Genomic DNA, 12,797 nt, shown 5'->3' with positions numbered 1-12,797 from the left:
TGGGGCTCGGCAGCTGCTGTGGATGCAGGGGCTGGGCGTGCGAGGAGGACGGGGGACTGGGGGACGCGGCGGAGCTAGGCTCTGGACCAATGTTCCCTCTAAGCTGAGTTAGTGTGAGCTAGCTCACAGCTTTTTAGCCTCCGGCTCACGCATTTTTGTCTTCGCTCAGGAAGGATGGGGCTCCAGAGCAAACTAATTGATGCTGCAGCCAAACTACTTGCTCACAACTTTAATGCCGGTCGCTCACAAAGTAGAATTTTTGCTCACAAGGCTCCACAGCTGAGAGGGAACCTTGCTCTGGACCGGCTCTCCAGCCTGGCGCGAGGAAGGGGGCAACCGGGGAAGGCAGGCACTGCAGCCCAGGGGGCGCTGTCTCCTCATTTTTTAAACGAGGGCTTTCCTCTGTCGCGGGGATATCCTCTCCCCCCCCCATCTAAATGTTTGAACCTTGGGGGGGGGGACAGTGTTGGGCTCAATTTTAAGCACATGGTTTTGCAGTCCCCTTTGCCAAGCTTAGGCGCACGTGCACGTCTGGGCAATAATAAGCCTGTTCTCAACGGTTAGCGTCTCACTGGCCTTTACCGAATGACCTCTGCTCCCTGCTTGGGGGTAAGCGGGCAGGAACCGAGAGGTAAACAGAGCTGCGACCTCTCTGCACGGCAATCACAGATAAAGCAGGGCTGCCCATACTCTGTGAGACATCCAAACTGTGCACCTGGGAGGACACAACATGCATACTAGAAGACAATGAGCCAATGGAAGCCCTGCGGAGGAGGGGGAGCTGGCCCTATAGGAAGGATACTCAAACTCCACGACTGAGGCAAATGGGTCAGGATCGGGGGAACTGATTCCATGTAACCAGTGATCCTCTCTCTAGTTCTTCTTCTTCTCCGTGTGTCTTGAAGGGCATGGCCAGGACACTGTTGTAGCCCTGTGAAGAACAGATCACCAGGCCCCATTCTCCCAGGGAGGCCATCCTCTCCGAGGCGCACAGCACCGTCCCTGCCCATCCGCAAACTGTGGTTTGGCAGCAGTTCCCCTTCGGGTGGGGGTAAGCGGGCAGGAACCGAGAGGTAAACAGAGCTGCGACCTCTCTGCACGGCAATCACAGATAAAGCAGGGCTGCCCATACTCTGTGAGACATCCAAACTGTGCACCTGGGAGGACACAACATGCATACTAGAAGACAATGAGCCAATGGAAGCCCTGCGGAGGAGGGGGAGCTGGCCCTATAGGAAGGATACTCAAACTCCACGACTGAGGCAAATGGGTCAGGATCGGGGGTACTGATTCCATGTAACCAGTGATCCTCTCTCTAGTTCTTCTTCTTCTCCGTGTGTCTTGAAGGGCATGGCCAGGACAGTGATGCCGGGGACACTGTTGTAGCCCTGTGAAGAACAGATCACCACGCCCCATTCTCCCAGGGAGGCTATCCTCTCCAAGGCGCACAGCACCGTCCCTGCCCATCCACAATCAACCTCCCCTGCCAGTTATAGTCTGTCCCTGTTGAGGCACCCACAAACACAGAACAGGGAGGCTGTCACCCTGGAATAAGGTGCTAGCCACCCAGGCTCTTACACCATTGCAATCCTGGCAGTATCACCTATACAATCCCCCAGCATCATGGGGGGCACACGATTCATTTCTGTGCAAGTCATTGCCAAGCATAATGCCCCGGTGTCAAAAATGATCAATTCACCTAACAAATGAAGAAGAAGAAGAGATTGGATTCATATCCCCTGCCCTTCACTACCCAGAGGAGTCTCAGCGCAGCTGACAAACTCCTCTCCCTTCCCCTTCCCACAACAGACACCCTGTGAGGTAGGCGGGGCCTAGGGAGCTCTGACAGAAACAGCTCTTTTTCAAGGACAGCTCTTATCAGAACTACAGCTTGCCCAAGGTCATCCAGCCAGGTGCAAGTGGAAGAGTGGGGAATTAAACCCTGTTCTCCCAGATTAGAGTCCGCGTACTAAACCACGACACCAGACTGTGGAAGATATCCTTTTTAAAAAAGCCCTAGGTCCCCCAAGATCAAAAATGCCATCACTGGCTTATAATCTGGGGATGGCTCTACACTTATACCCCATGCAAAGATTTCAGTTTCTTGCACTTGAGCATAGTGGCAAAGAAAGACTATAACCGGCATGGCCTCATCATCTTTGGCCCTGCCCTGGATGGCCCAGGTTTTAGCCCCATCACTCCTTGGCAAATAGAAGGGGAAGTCGTCGAAGTAGTGACAGACTTCACGTTCCTGGGATCCCAGATCACCGCAGACTGTGACAGCAGTCATGAAATTAAAAGACGCCTGCTCCTTGGGAGGAAAGTGATGGCTAACCTAAACAGCATGATAAAAAGTAGAGACATCACCCTGCCAACAAAAGTCCACATGGTCAAAGCAATGGTATTCCCAGTAGTCATGTATGGCTGCGAGAGGTGGACTATAAGGAAGGCCGAGCGCCGAAGAATAGATTCTTTTGAACTATGGTGCTGGAGAAGACTCTTGAGAGTCCCTTGGACTGCAAGAAGATCAAATCAGCCAATCCTAAAAGAAATCAACCCTGACTGTTCCCTGGAAGGCCAGATAATGAAACTGAAGCTGAAATACTTTGGAGAAGGGAGCACTCACTGGAGAAGACCCTGATGCTGGGAAAGATTGAAGGTCAAAGAAGACGGGAACGGCAAAGGATGAGATGGTTAGACAGTGTCATAGATGCAACGAACATTAAATTGAGCCAACTTCAGAGGACGGTGGAAGACAGGAAGGCCTGGCGTGATCTGCTCCATGGGGTCGCGAAGAGTTGGACTCGACTGTGCGACTGAACAACAACAACAACCTCAGCCCTCAGAAGCTAAGCAGGGTCAGCCCAGGTCATTATTTTGACAGAAGACCACCAAGGAAGTCCAGGGTTGCTACGCAGAGGAAGGTCATGGCAAAGCCACCTCTGAACCTCTCTTGCCTTGGAAACCCTAATTCAGCTGTGACTTGACGACACTTTTTGCCATTGCCAGCATCATCTTTGAGAACATCCTGCACAAAAACTAATCTTGGGGTCAGGTACAATGCTAGGGGGCATTTTGAAGGGGAGAGACGGACAGAGAAAGAGAGAGCTCATTTGGAGTAAGGTAAAGGTAAAGGTTCCCTTGCTCGAAAGCCAGTTGAATCCAACTCTAGGGTTGCAGTGCTCATCTCCGTTTCAAAGCCGAAGCGCCAGCGCTGTCCGAAGACGTTTCCGTGGTCATGTGGCCGGCATGACTAAACACCAAGGCCCCACCGAAGTGGTACCTATTTATCTACTTGCAATTTCTTGCTTTCGAACTGCTAGGTTAGCAGGAGCTGGAACAAGAGACGGGAGCTCACTCTGTCATGCGGCACACTCGGGTCTCGAACTGCTGAACTACTAACCTTCCACAGCCTGCAGTTCAGCATCTTAACCACTTGAGCCACCGCAGCTCATTTGGAGTACCCAAGTCTTATTTCAGGTTGCAACCTGTCCTGGTTCCTTATTGAAAAAGTCCTGACAGTAACTGTTGTGGGGATACGACAGTGATGTGAGCAGAAACAAAGCTCTGGGTGGAAACACTTTGAAGGGGTCCCTTTCCCGTTACCAGAACGGCAGGATTTATTTGTTTGTTTGTTTGTTTAGAGATTTTATTCCGCCCTCCCCAAAGCGGGCTCAGGGTGGATCACAGGAAACCGAGTCCAAGACTCGTGTCAATAAAACCACATTAAAACCATTAGAACAATCAACAATAAAATCTAAGCGGCTCATGGTCCCCGACCGAAGTGCAGCAGTTTCATATAAACCAGTCAGGGCCACAGGGTGGAATCAAATGGGCCCTTTCAGCGAATGGGGAACTAGAGCAGGGAGGCCAACTGAGATAGATGCCTGCTGCTGCCTCACCCAGAGGCCCGAAGGAACAGCTCCATTTTGCAGGCCCTGCGGAAAGACAGATGATCCCGTAGGGCCCCGATTTCCAGTGGGAGCTGATTCCACCAGGCTGGAGAAAGCCCTGGCCCTGGCCAAGGCTAAGCAGACATCTTTTGGGCCGGGGTAACCAGTAAGCGGTGATGGTGTGAGCACAAGATTCTTCGGGGCACCTAGGGGAAGAGGGGGTCCTTCAGATATGTCAGTCTCAGGATTAGGGGATTACTTTGAGGAGCAGAGGTGTGCAAACGACACTTCCTCTTATTCCGGGTACATGTGCACCTCCGTGCTGAGTGAAGAAAGTCTGAACCAGGCATACCCTTCTATCTCCTACACAGAGCTGTCTTGCAGTCCTGAGTGACTGAGGTCAGTCTAACAAGCAGTGCTCGGGTTGCTCTAATACACAGCGCAGCGCCACTGGATGTGGTATGCCAGAGAAGCTCATACATCTTCTGTGGGATTAGGGTTCTCCCAGGCTCAGCATGAGAGTGTGGTTTTGGATATTTGGGTCAAAGTACCATTTAGACTGATTGTGCAAAGTTGAGCAAGTCACTCTCCTTCAGCTGTATAATGTGAACAGCACAGGCTGGTTGAGAGGACAAACCTGTGTAGTGGACACAATCATTTAACCCTTAGATAAACTAGTCATGGTACTAGTATTAGGAGCTGGGTTTCCCAGCCTATTCATACAACCACAGGCTTGTAGTGGCCTTGTTGCTGTTGACACTGCTATCCCTTTCCATAGACTCAATAGCTAACAAAAACAAAGCAGATTACTAATAATAGCAGTTATTAATAAGCACAGGAAGAACAAGTTATTAACAAGTAAAAGTCCGTCCCAATTAGCACAGCCAGTTTTGTGCTGCTCTTGCAAGCTCTCCTGCAATGTAGCCGGCCTCCTTCTTTGTAATCATTAGGATCCCTGGCACTGGGCCCTGACCCCCCCTCCCCATCACTCATAGCCTGATTTCCTAGTAGGAAACGTTTAGCGCATGGGTGTAAGTAGCAAGCCCCCCCCCCCCATCACTCATACCCTGATTTCCTAGTAGGAAACATTTAGCGCATGGGTGTAAGTAGCAAGCCTCTGAATCTTTCACTTTTCCTTTTGTTGAAGGTGGCCTTTAATGGTAAATGCAGATGCTTGCTGGGGCTGGGCCATTCGGGCAGGGCCATGGGGTGGTTAGGGAGCATGTCCTGCAGGCCCAGCACACACCCATTCTGCCCGCTGCCTGCATCACATTAATTTAGAATCAAAGCCTACAGCACACTGGCGATTGTTTTTAAGAGAGGGGAATGTTGTTTCGACTTTTGACAACTAGATTCCTTTTCTCTCAGCTGTACCTCTGGTCAAATATGTTCAACAGGTTTGTTTTTTTTAAAACAATAAAAAATAACTCCACCAAACTAGTTTAACCAAAATTAACAGAGAAGTAAATTTATATGCTGCTAAAAGTGGATCCTTTTAAAAAACCATCATCGACTCTCTGGGGAGGAAATAACTCCAGTCTTCGATAAAACAGAAGCCCGACACATTTTCCCCACATTTCATTTCACTTTGGTCCCTTGCTGTCACACATTTCCAAATGTGCAGGATTCCTCCTCCTAAAATTGTAGGCTGTTTGCCCTCCGCTAAAAGTAAACATTGTCTGAGCACAATTGCATCTGTACACACCACAACAAATTGGAGGTAGTTCGGTGGAGGAGAAGGCGAGGCTTGAGCCAGGGCTGTGAATGAGCTGGATTTAACTTCAGCTAAAAATAAACATCAGATGAAATTAACAAGGTGTGTCCAGATGAATGGAGGCAATGGGGCAAATCTGCCATGAAAAATAAAGAACAGCAAAAGAAAGGCTAGAGCAATGGCTAGAAAACAGGACAGCGCAAGAGTCCCCTTTTCAACAAGGGGCAAGGAACAAATCAGGGGACGTGGTGCAGACTGTATCAGCTCCATGCACAATTTTTCAGTAGCAGAATATGCAAAAAAAAAAAAAAAAAAAAAGATTGCCAGGCAGGACACACCCTGATGATATAAATAGCCCAACTGAAGTGAGTGGAGCCATAGATTTACAACAGCTGGGGGTTGGAGTGGGGGGGGGGAGTCGCAGACAACAGGCGACTTCTGTAGCGATCTTTCAGGCATGGGCTTCTGAATCCACACTTTATCCAGGAATAGATTATTCACCTTTTCTCCTGTGTTAGGTGAGGTTGTGTGCAGATACTGGGCTGAGATTTCCCTTCAGTGCCTTTGCAGACCACAAAAACAACAACAACAACAACAAAAAACCAAACACCACCAATATTTTCCTTACTGCCCTGTTCTACTAAACTCAATCCAGCACCAGTAGCTCAATATCTCCTGTCTGCAGTGGTGGAATATTAAGGGCAGAGGTGGGCTTTGTTACTAGAAATACAGACAGAGGGCACAGCCTGAAAAGGACTGACACCCCCCCCAATCAAATGCATCATGCACGGCAGGACATTACTGGACGGGTACAGTGCCATACACGAGTGGACTTGCTGGACTAATTCTCTGACTGTGTAAAGGCAGTGCCATACGAGTGTATGGCACTGCCTTTACACAGTCAGAGAATTAGTCCAGCAAGCCCAGGACTGCCTGCTTTGATTGGCAGAGGGCTCTTCAGGGGCTCTTGCAGAACATTTCCCAAGCACTGGCCACCTGAGATCTTTGAACTGGATGGAACCTGGGATCTTCTGCATACCCCTGGCCGAAAACCCCTCGTTGGCCTCGAAGGATAGCCTGCCTTGCATTCACCCTCCCTTTTATAAAATGCTCATCACTAGCATTCTTGAACGGTGCAGAATGACAGGGCTCGGGTTGATCTAATGCACACTGAATTAAAAACATCACTGAATTTCAGGAGGCTTGCTCCCTGCTAAGTGTCATTAGGACTGCAGCATTAAGATGGCATTCTGCTCCAGTGCCACTTTTGGAAAAAGAACAACTATGCCGCCTCAAGGTATTCCGGTGTGGAAACAGTGAGAGATGCTATTTATGCTCATTTGTGCCTTGCTGAAGATCTTCAGGATCGAAAAGAAACATCCAATAGCTCTCCTGCCCAATGAACGCCTGCAAGAAAGACTGTACACCTGTTTTGCCTAACTTCAAAATCTCTGGCATCTGTGGAGGACACAAGGAAGTTGATCATTACTCTGAACAAATATCCTGTGGTTCTCTCCAAGGCTGTTTGCATGTCATGAGATGGATTACTGTGCAGGAAGAAATATACAATGCAGGAAACATTGTTGTTTTCAGATGTATCACTTCTAAGTTCTGATTGCTCCAAGACAACAGATAGAGCATAGCTGTTGATTTTCATGCTGCATTGCTAGACCTGCTAAACATCTGATAACCCAGAATGGTACCCTTTGTCTGACCTAGAAATCCTTGCCCCATTACAGCCACCATACTTTGACCTAAAAATCAGAACCATGACCAATTCTGAAAGTAAAGCTGATGAAATTAGGTCAGATATTGTCGTATTTGCATTCATTTGGATTCCTAAAGTGTATATACAGAAAGCAAAAAACTAGAACTCCATACTAGCATATTGCAAGGCAGATCCTAGTTGCCTTATTCTGCTAAATTTTACTCTTTTTTAGATTTCTTGCAATGCTAGCTTGCCTCTCTTAGCATTTAGAAAAGCCAAGTACTTCTAAGACCTCTGATGTAAACTAGAAGTGCAAAGCTTATCTTGTTTGCATACAACAGCCAATAGCACTGTTTACAGAAATGGAGTTTAGCAACAAAACAGTATGTGTGAAATTAATTAGAATACCTGTAAACCCAAGAGGACAAGATTTAAAGCAGCAGGCAGGTAGCATTCATTCTACATCACACAATGAGACACAGCTGGCTACTGGGCATTGCATCCATGCAGATGAAGTAAAAATGTTGGAGCTGAACTCTAGGAGGTTGTGTGGTGCCTAAAAATTCACACACACACACACCCAGTATATTCAAATCTCATAAAATCAACCCTATATAACTTGCAGCATTAAGCCTAGAGCAACCTAGGTGTCTTTTAATTCTTTCATATTATTGATACCATGACTGGCATGGATTATGATTTTGTACAGGACCATTTTCCCACAGGTGTTTATCATATTTTTTTTGTCTTGGCTTAGATGATAGTCAAAAGTAGATGGTGGCAGTGGGAAGGCACCTCATGGCTGATCATGTTTTGCAGCTGATTTCAGTTGATCACATAGTGGCCCTTTGCACCCTGCTTATCAGACTGCAACCAAAACAGCTTTGAGTAGTTTAGTTTTTCATGGCAGTGGTCAGCTCACTGGGATAGTGCTTTCTCCTAGGCAGTTCTATGTGCATAGGCTGTATCTTGATTAGGGAGGAGTAATCGCAAGGCAATGCTGTGCTATCTAAAGCTGGTCTCTTGTGGGTCACTGACGGTGCCAGCCTAAGCAGACTGGTACCCTTCTGAGGCCGTTGACTTCCATGGACTAAGGGCAGGCGTGACTCTGCTTAGGATGGCACTTTAAACCACCCAGTTCCTTCTCCTTTTCCAGGGCTCTTTCTGTCCCTTCCCTTGTTACAGTGGGGAATGCTGGTGCAGAAATGAAATTTCTCAGATCCATCATTTGCAGGACTGTGAAAATCCAAAATGTTAAACAGACTTCTTCTTCCAAAACCTCTCCCTGTAACAGGACAGCTGCAGTGCCTTGCATCTGTACTCCCCCAATTGCCATATGCCTTTCTTCTTGTTCATTAGGAAGAAGGGCTCAAATATTACATCAGTGTCTTTTCTGGAAATATATGGCAGAAAGAGCAGAATGAGGAACTTTCAGGGGTCATTTCCTGCGGGAGCGCACAGGAGCGGAGCTCCGGCAGTAAGAAGCCCAGGGGGTGGGCACATGCAACAAGCCCCACCCCCTGCTCCCAGAAGCCCTCAGTTGGGCCACAAGGAGCAAGAAACAGCCAGGTAAGTTGCAGAGCCCTCCCTGGCCCACCTTCAGGTACAAGCTTCCCCCCCCCCCAAATAGCTAGCAATCCAAAACAGTCCAGTGGAGCCTGAGTGCTGGATGTTGCCTTCTGACACACTTCCGGTGATGTCTGGGGGCATGGCATATGCAAATAAGTTATGCTAATAAGTTATGCTAATGAGCTCCTGCACCTCTTTTTCTATGAAACGACCCCTGGGCACTTTTATTGCTGACTCTCAATATAAGCCTCCATTGACATAAGCTCCTCAAACAGAGGTCGATATCAAAATTTGATATTTGGAATGCCGCACCCAACAACATTTTGCAAACACTTGTCTTTGTAGGGATTTCAGAATATCCTCGTGAAAATTTAAAATCTGAACAATAATTTCCCACTCGAATTTGTTTTTGTGCCAGTTCCCTTTATCTTTTAAAAAAGAGAAATACTAATACTCTGAAATTAGTTAACTGTGAACTGTTCACTGCTCTTTTGATAATTTGGGGTAGTGGAACATCATTCCTGTTGCTCTTTGTAAAATGGAGTGCATCTTCAAAAGATTTCTTCTAAAATTCCATTTAACTCAAAAAGGAGCCACAAAATCCAAGGCAACTACAAATGTAACAGGGGTATCATTAGAATCTCTTTGCTCAGGGCTATCACGAGTAGTGGTGCCCGTTTACTGTACCTCAGGCTCCTCATATTTCCCTGTCTCCTCAAAACATCTATTGTCTAGAAATTTATACCACTTCACTGGTACAGGCACTTATTAATCCAGTGTCCTCCCTGATAAATCCTCCAACATGTCCACGACATTAAAAGCTGACATTTCAACAGCCTAAGCTGATGTCTGCACCTGGCCTTCAGCCTGAAGCAGGCTAAAAGATGCATCTAACCATGCCAAGGGTTTAGGGAAAGGCTGGCAATGGAAATTTCTGAGACAAATGGATTTTCCTGCCAGCCCCGTGAGTGAAAATACAAGTGTAAAAGCAAGGGCGAGGAAAAAACCACAGGGGTCTCTCATGCATGGTATTTTTTCCCCTCTTTTGGGGGGTATTCTTGCATTTGTGTGTGAGTGTGTGCGCGCGCCCATGCCTGGAAGTCATGGCAACCTCTGGTGACTCCAACTGGGGCGTGTGTTAGAACCCACAGCCAACAACGTAGTACACACTTATCAGGAAAGGTAATACTTTTTTGAAGAGCTATAGATGCATTAACATAAGCACTGTTAAGAATGGCGGCTGCCCCTGGGGCATAATAGGATATAGGGTATTCGTATGCACACACCCCCACTGCCCTAGCCAATTAGCCAAACTCCCGTGCGCGGGAGAAGGCACTCTGGCCGTTTGCGCTGAAGCTGGGAACCAAGCTCTCTCCCACGGTTCCCTTAGAACTAGACATCAACATCCCACCACCTGCAGAACTTAGAGATAAGCGTTACAGCAGCGAAGAAGCACAGAAGGAATGCAAAGGCGATTAGAGTACAACCGACCCCCCCCCAACCTCAATGGCAGCTTAGCTGACAGCATGGAGGAGAAGTGGCTAGATAGCCCGCCTCTGGTCTCCCGGCCCTGATATTCTCTGGAGGTCTCCCATCCAAATACTTGCCAGGGTCAGCCCTGCTTAGCTTCTGAGACCTGATGAGATTGGGCTTGCTTGGGCTATCCAGGTCAGGGCATGATGCATGGTATGCATTTGCTGGACATCTTCCTTATGAAATGACCCCCATACTACAAAATTAAGGCAACAATGCAGGCTTGAAACTACACTGAATTCTAAAACTGAGGTACCTGATAAAACTGATAGGTAAACCTCGGAGGGTGCTCTTAAAATGGAGGAGAATGAAAGATAAGGAAGGGAACCAAATGAGAAAGGTGTGTGATAATGTGTGACCTCAATCACCATCATGTCATGAGAAACAGGCAGAATAGCTAGATATCATAAATTACATCTCCTTGGAGCAGCTGGCCACGGCAATGACCGCAGAGGTGAGCCTGGATTCAGTCCAAGTGGACTTTAGGACTTGGTGCAGGATGCAGGATTTGTTCTACCAAACAGAAACATTAAACCCAACGCTCTCAAGGTCAACATTTATGTGAATGGAAGGTTATCCAAAAAAGGACAGTAAAATCACATTTGATGTCAGGAGAGGAAAATGATGGGATTAGTCTAAGGAAGCTGAATGGGAGGGTGAAGAGGGGCAAATTCCTTTAGGATTCTTGGACATTATTTAAATCCTCCGTAATGGAAATCCAGATATACCACTGGTTAGGAAAAGTCTACAGGGATGACAACATGGTTAATGAGCAAAGTTAAGGAAGCCAGAAGATATTAGAAAACTTCTTTTAAAAAACAGTCTTTTACAAATGAGGCGAGTAAGAAGGAGCAGATTCTGGAAAAGCAAATGTAAGTTGACAATAAGGTGTGCAAAACCAGAAAGTGAGGAGCATATTGCTAAAAACAGTGGCAGACAATAGGTATGTCTTTAAATATATCAGAAGCCGGAAACTGGCTAAGGAGGCAGTTGGGCCCTTTGGTGACAAACAGGCGAATCCTCTGCTAAGACCCTGTGCTGAGATCTCTTCTTCAGACCAGCCTCCTCACTCCGCACTGCCAGCTGTAAGGTGAGGGATGGCAGTGCAGGGCTCCTGCTTATGTCTGGAATGAACACTGGGGCGGCAGAGGAGTGCCCAAGGGCTACCCATCACCCCCCCTCCCCAAGCCTGGCCCTGCCACCTGCACTTCTGGCAAAGGAAATATAAAAGGCAGCAGCTCTGCTCCTTTGCTGGCTCTGGGACCAGACAGGGCCAGCCATGCAAAGACCTTTTCATTCCCTGCACAAACAACAAGTGGCAAGCATGGAGCTGGGATGTTTTTGTTCCCCTCCACACAACATGTGAACAAGGAGGGAGAGAATAACAGCCAACTCCATCTCTGGCTGCTGGAGATTGGGGCCCAAGGACGGGTTGTTGCCTGTGCGCTTCTGGCACTGCAGTGGCCACCACTCCCCTCAAATGCAAAGCTTCTTGGAGGTTCTGGTCCCAGGGGCAGAACTGAAAGAGGGATTCAGCTCAGTCCCATGATACATAGTGAGATTCATTGGGATCTCAGGCCTTGTACTGGCAGGTTGGGAAAGCAGGAACAAGTAAAGCAAAGAGGCGGAGAAATCTTCGGGGGGGGGGGGAGCAGGCCAGCAGGCAAAGGAAATAGCAGAACAGAAAAGTGGCACAGGAACCCGGGCAAGAGTCAAGGAGCTGAGATGAAATGTATGCATGCAGCCTTGCTTCTTTCCTGCTGGGTAAACCCTTCAAGTTAAACATATTTGCATTCAGCTCCTTGCGTAGCCCCCCCCTTTCTAACTACTAAACCACATCCAGGTGTGAGGGCTTGGACATTAGAAACTGAAGTTACAAATAAAGTGACAACTGGCTTCATTTTTCAATCCCAGAATCACAAAAGCATCAGATAACCCCCAACATTCACTGTAAACTCCGTAGCCCTGGTTCAGTGAAGCACTGCAGGGTGGAAGGCAGAGAAAGAGCGACTGGGTGGAGTGAATAACTGCTCTCCAGAGGAGGCAGGACAAAGTAGCAAAAGGATGCACAGGTGGGGGACTGCACAACTCATCGCACACCAAGCCCCACATTACTCTCCAGCTTTTATGCGGTGGCTTGTCGGATGGTGCTAGACAACCCTTTTGCTTTTGCAGTTCCAGGCAGATGGCGAAGAGAGAGAGAGACATACCAAGATCCTGGTGCACCACCATTCCTGGACTGGACAACATTCACTACGGTGTGAAGCAAGTTGCGCAGGTCTGCTGCATTGCACAAGAAGTATCAGGATGTAGCCTAGATTTCTGTATCATGCATTTCAATAGTTATGGTACAAAGTGGCATTCAAAGAGAACTGTAAAG

This window comes from Gekko japonicus, unplaced genomic scaffold (assembly GCF_001447785.1).
Source record: "Gekko japonicus isolate JY-2015 unplaced genomic scaffold, Gekko_japonicus_V1.1 scaffold881, whole genome shotgun sequence".
NCBI classification, from domain to species: Eukaryota; Metazoa; Chordata; class Lepidosauria; order Squamata; family Gekkonidae; genus Gekko; species Gekko japonicus.
The sequence above is the reverse complement of the archived record's forward strand: the minus strand, read 5'-3'. Positions refer to the sequence as shown.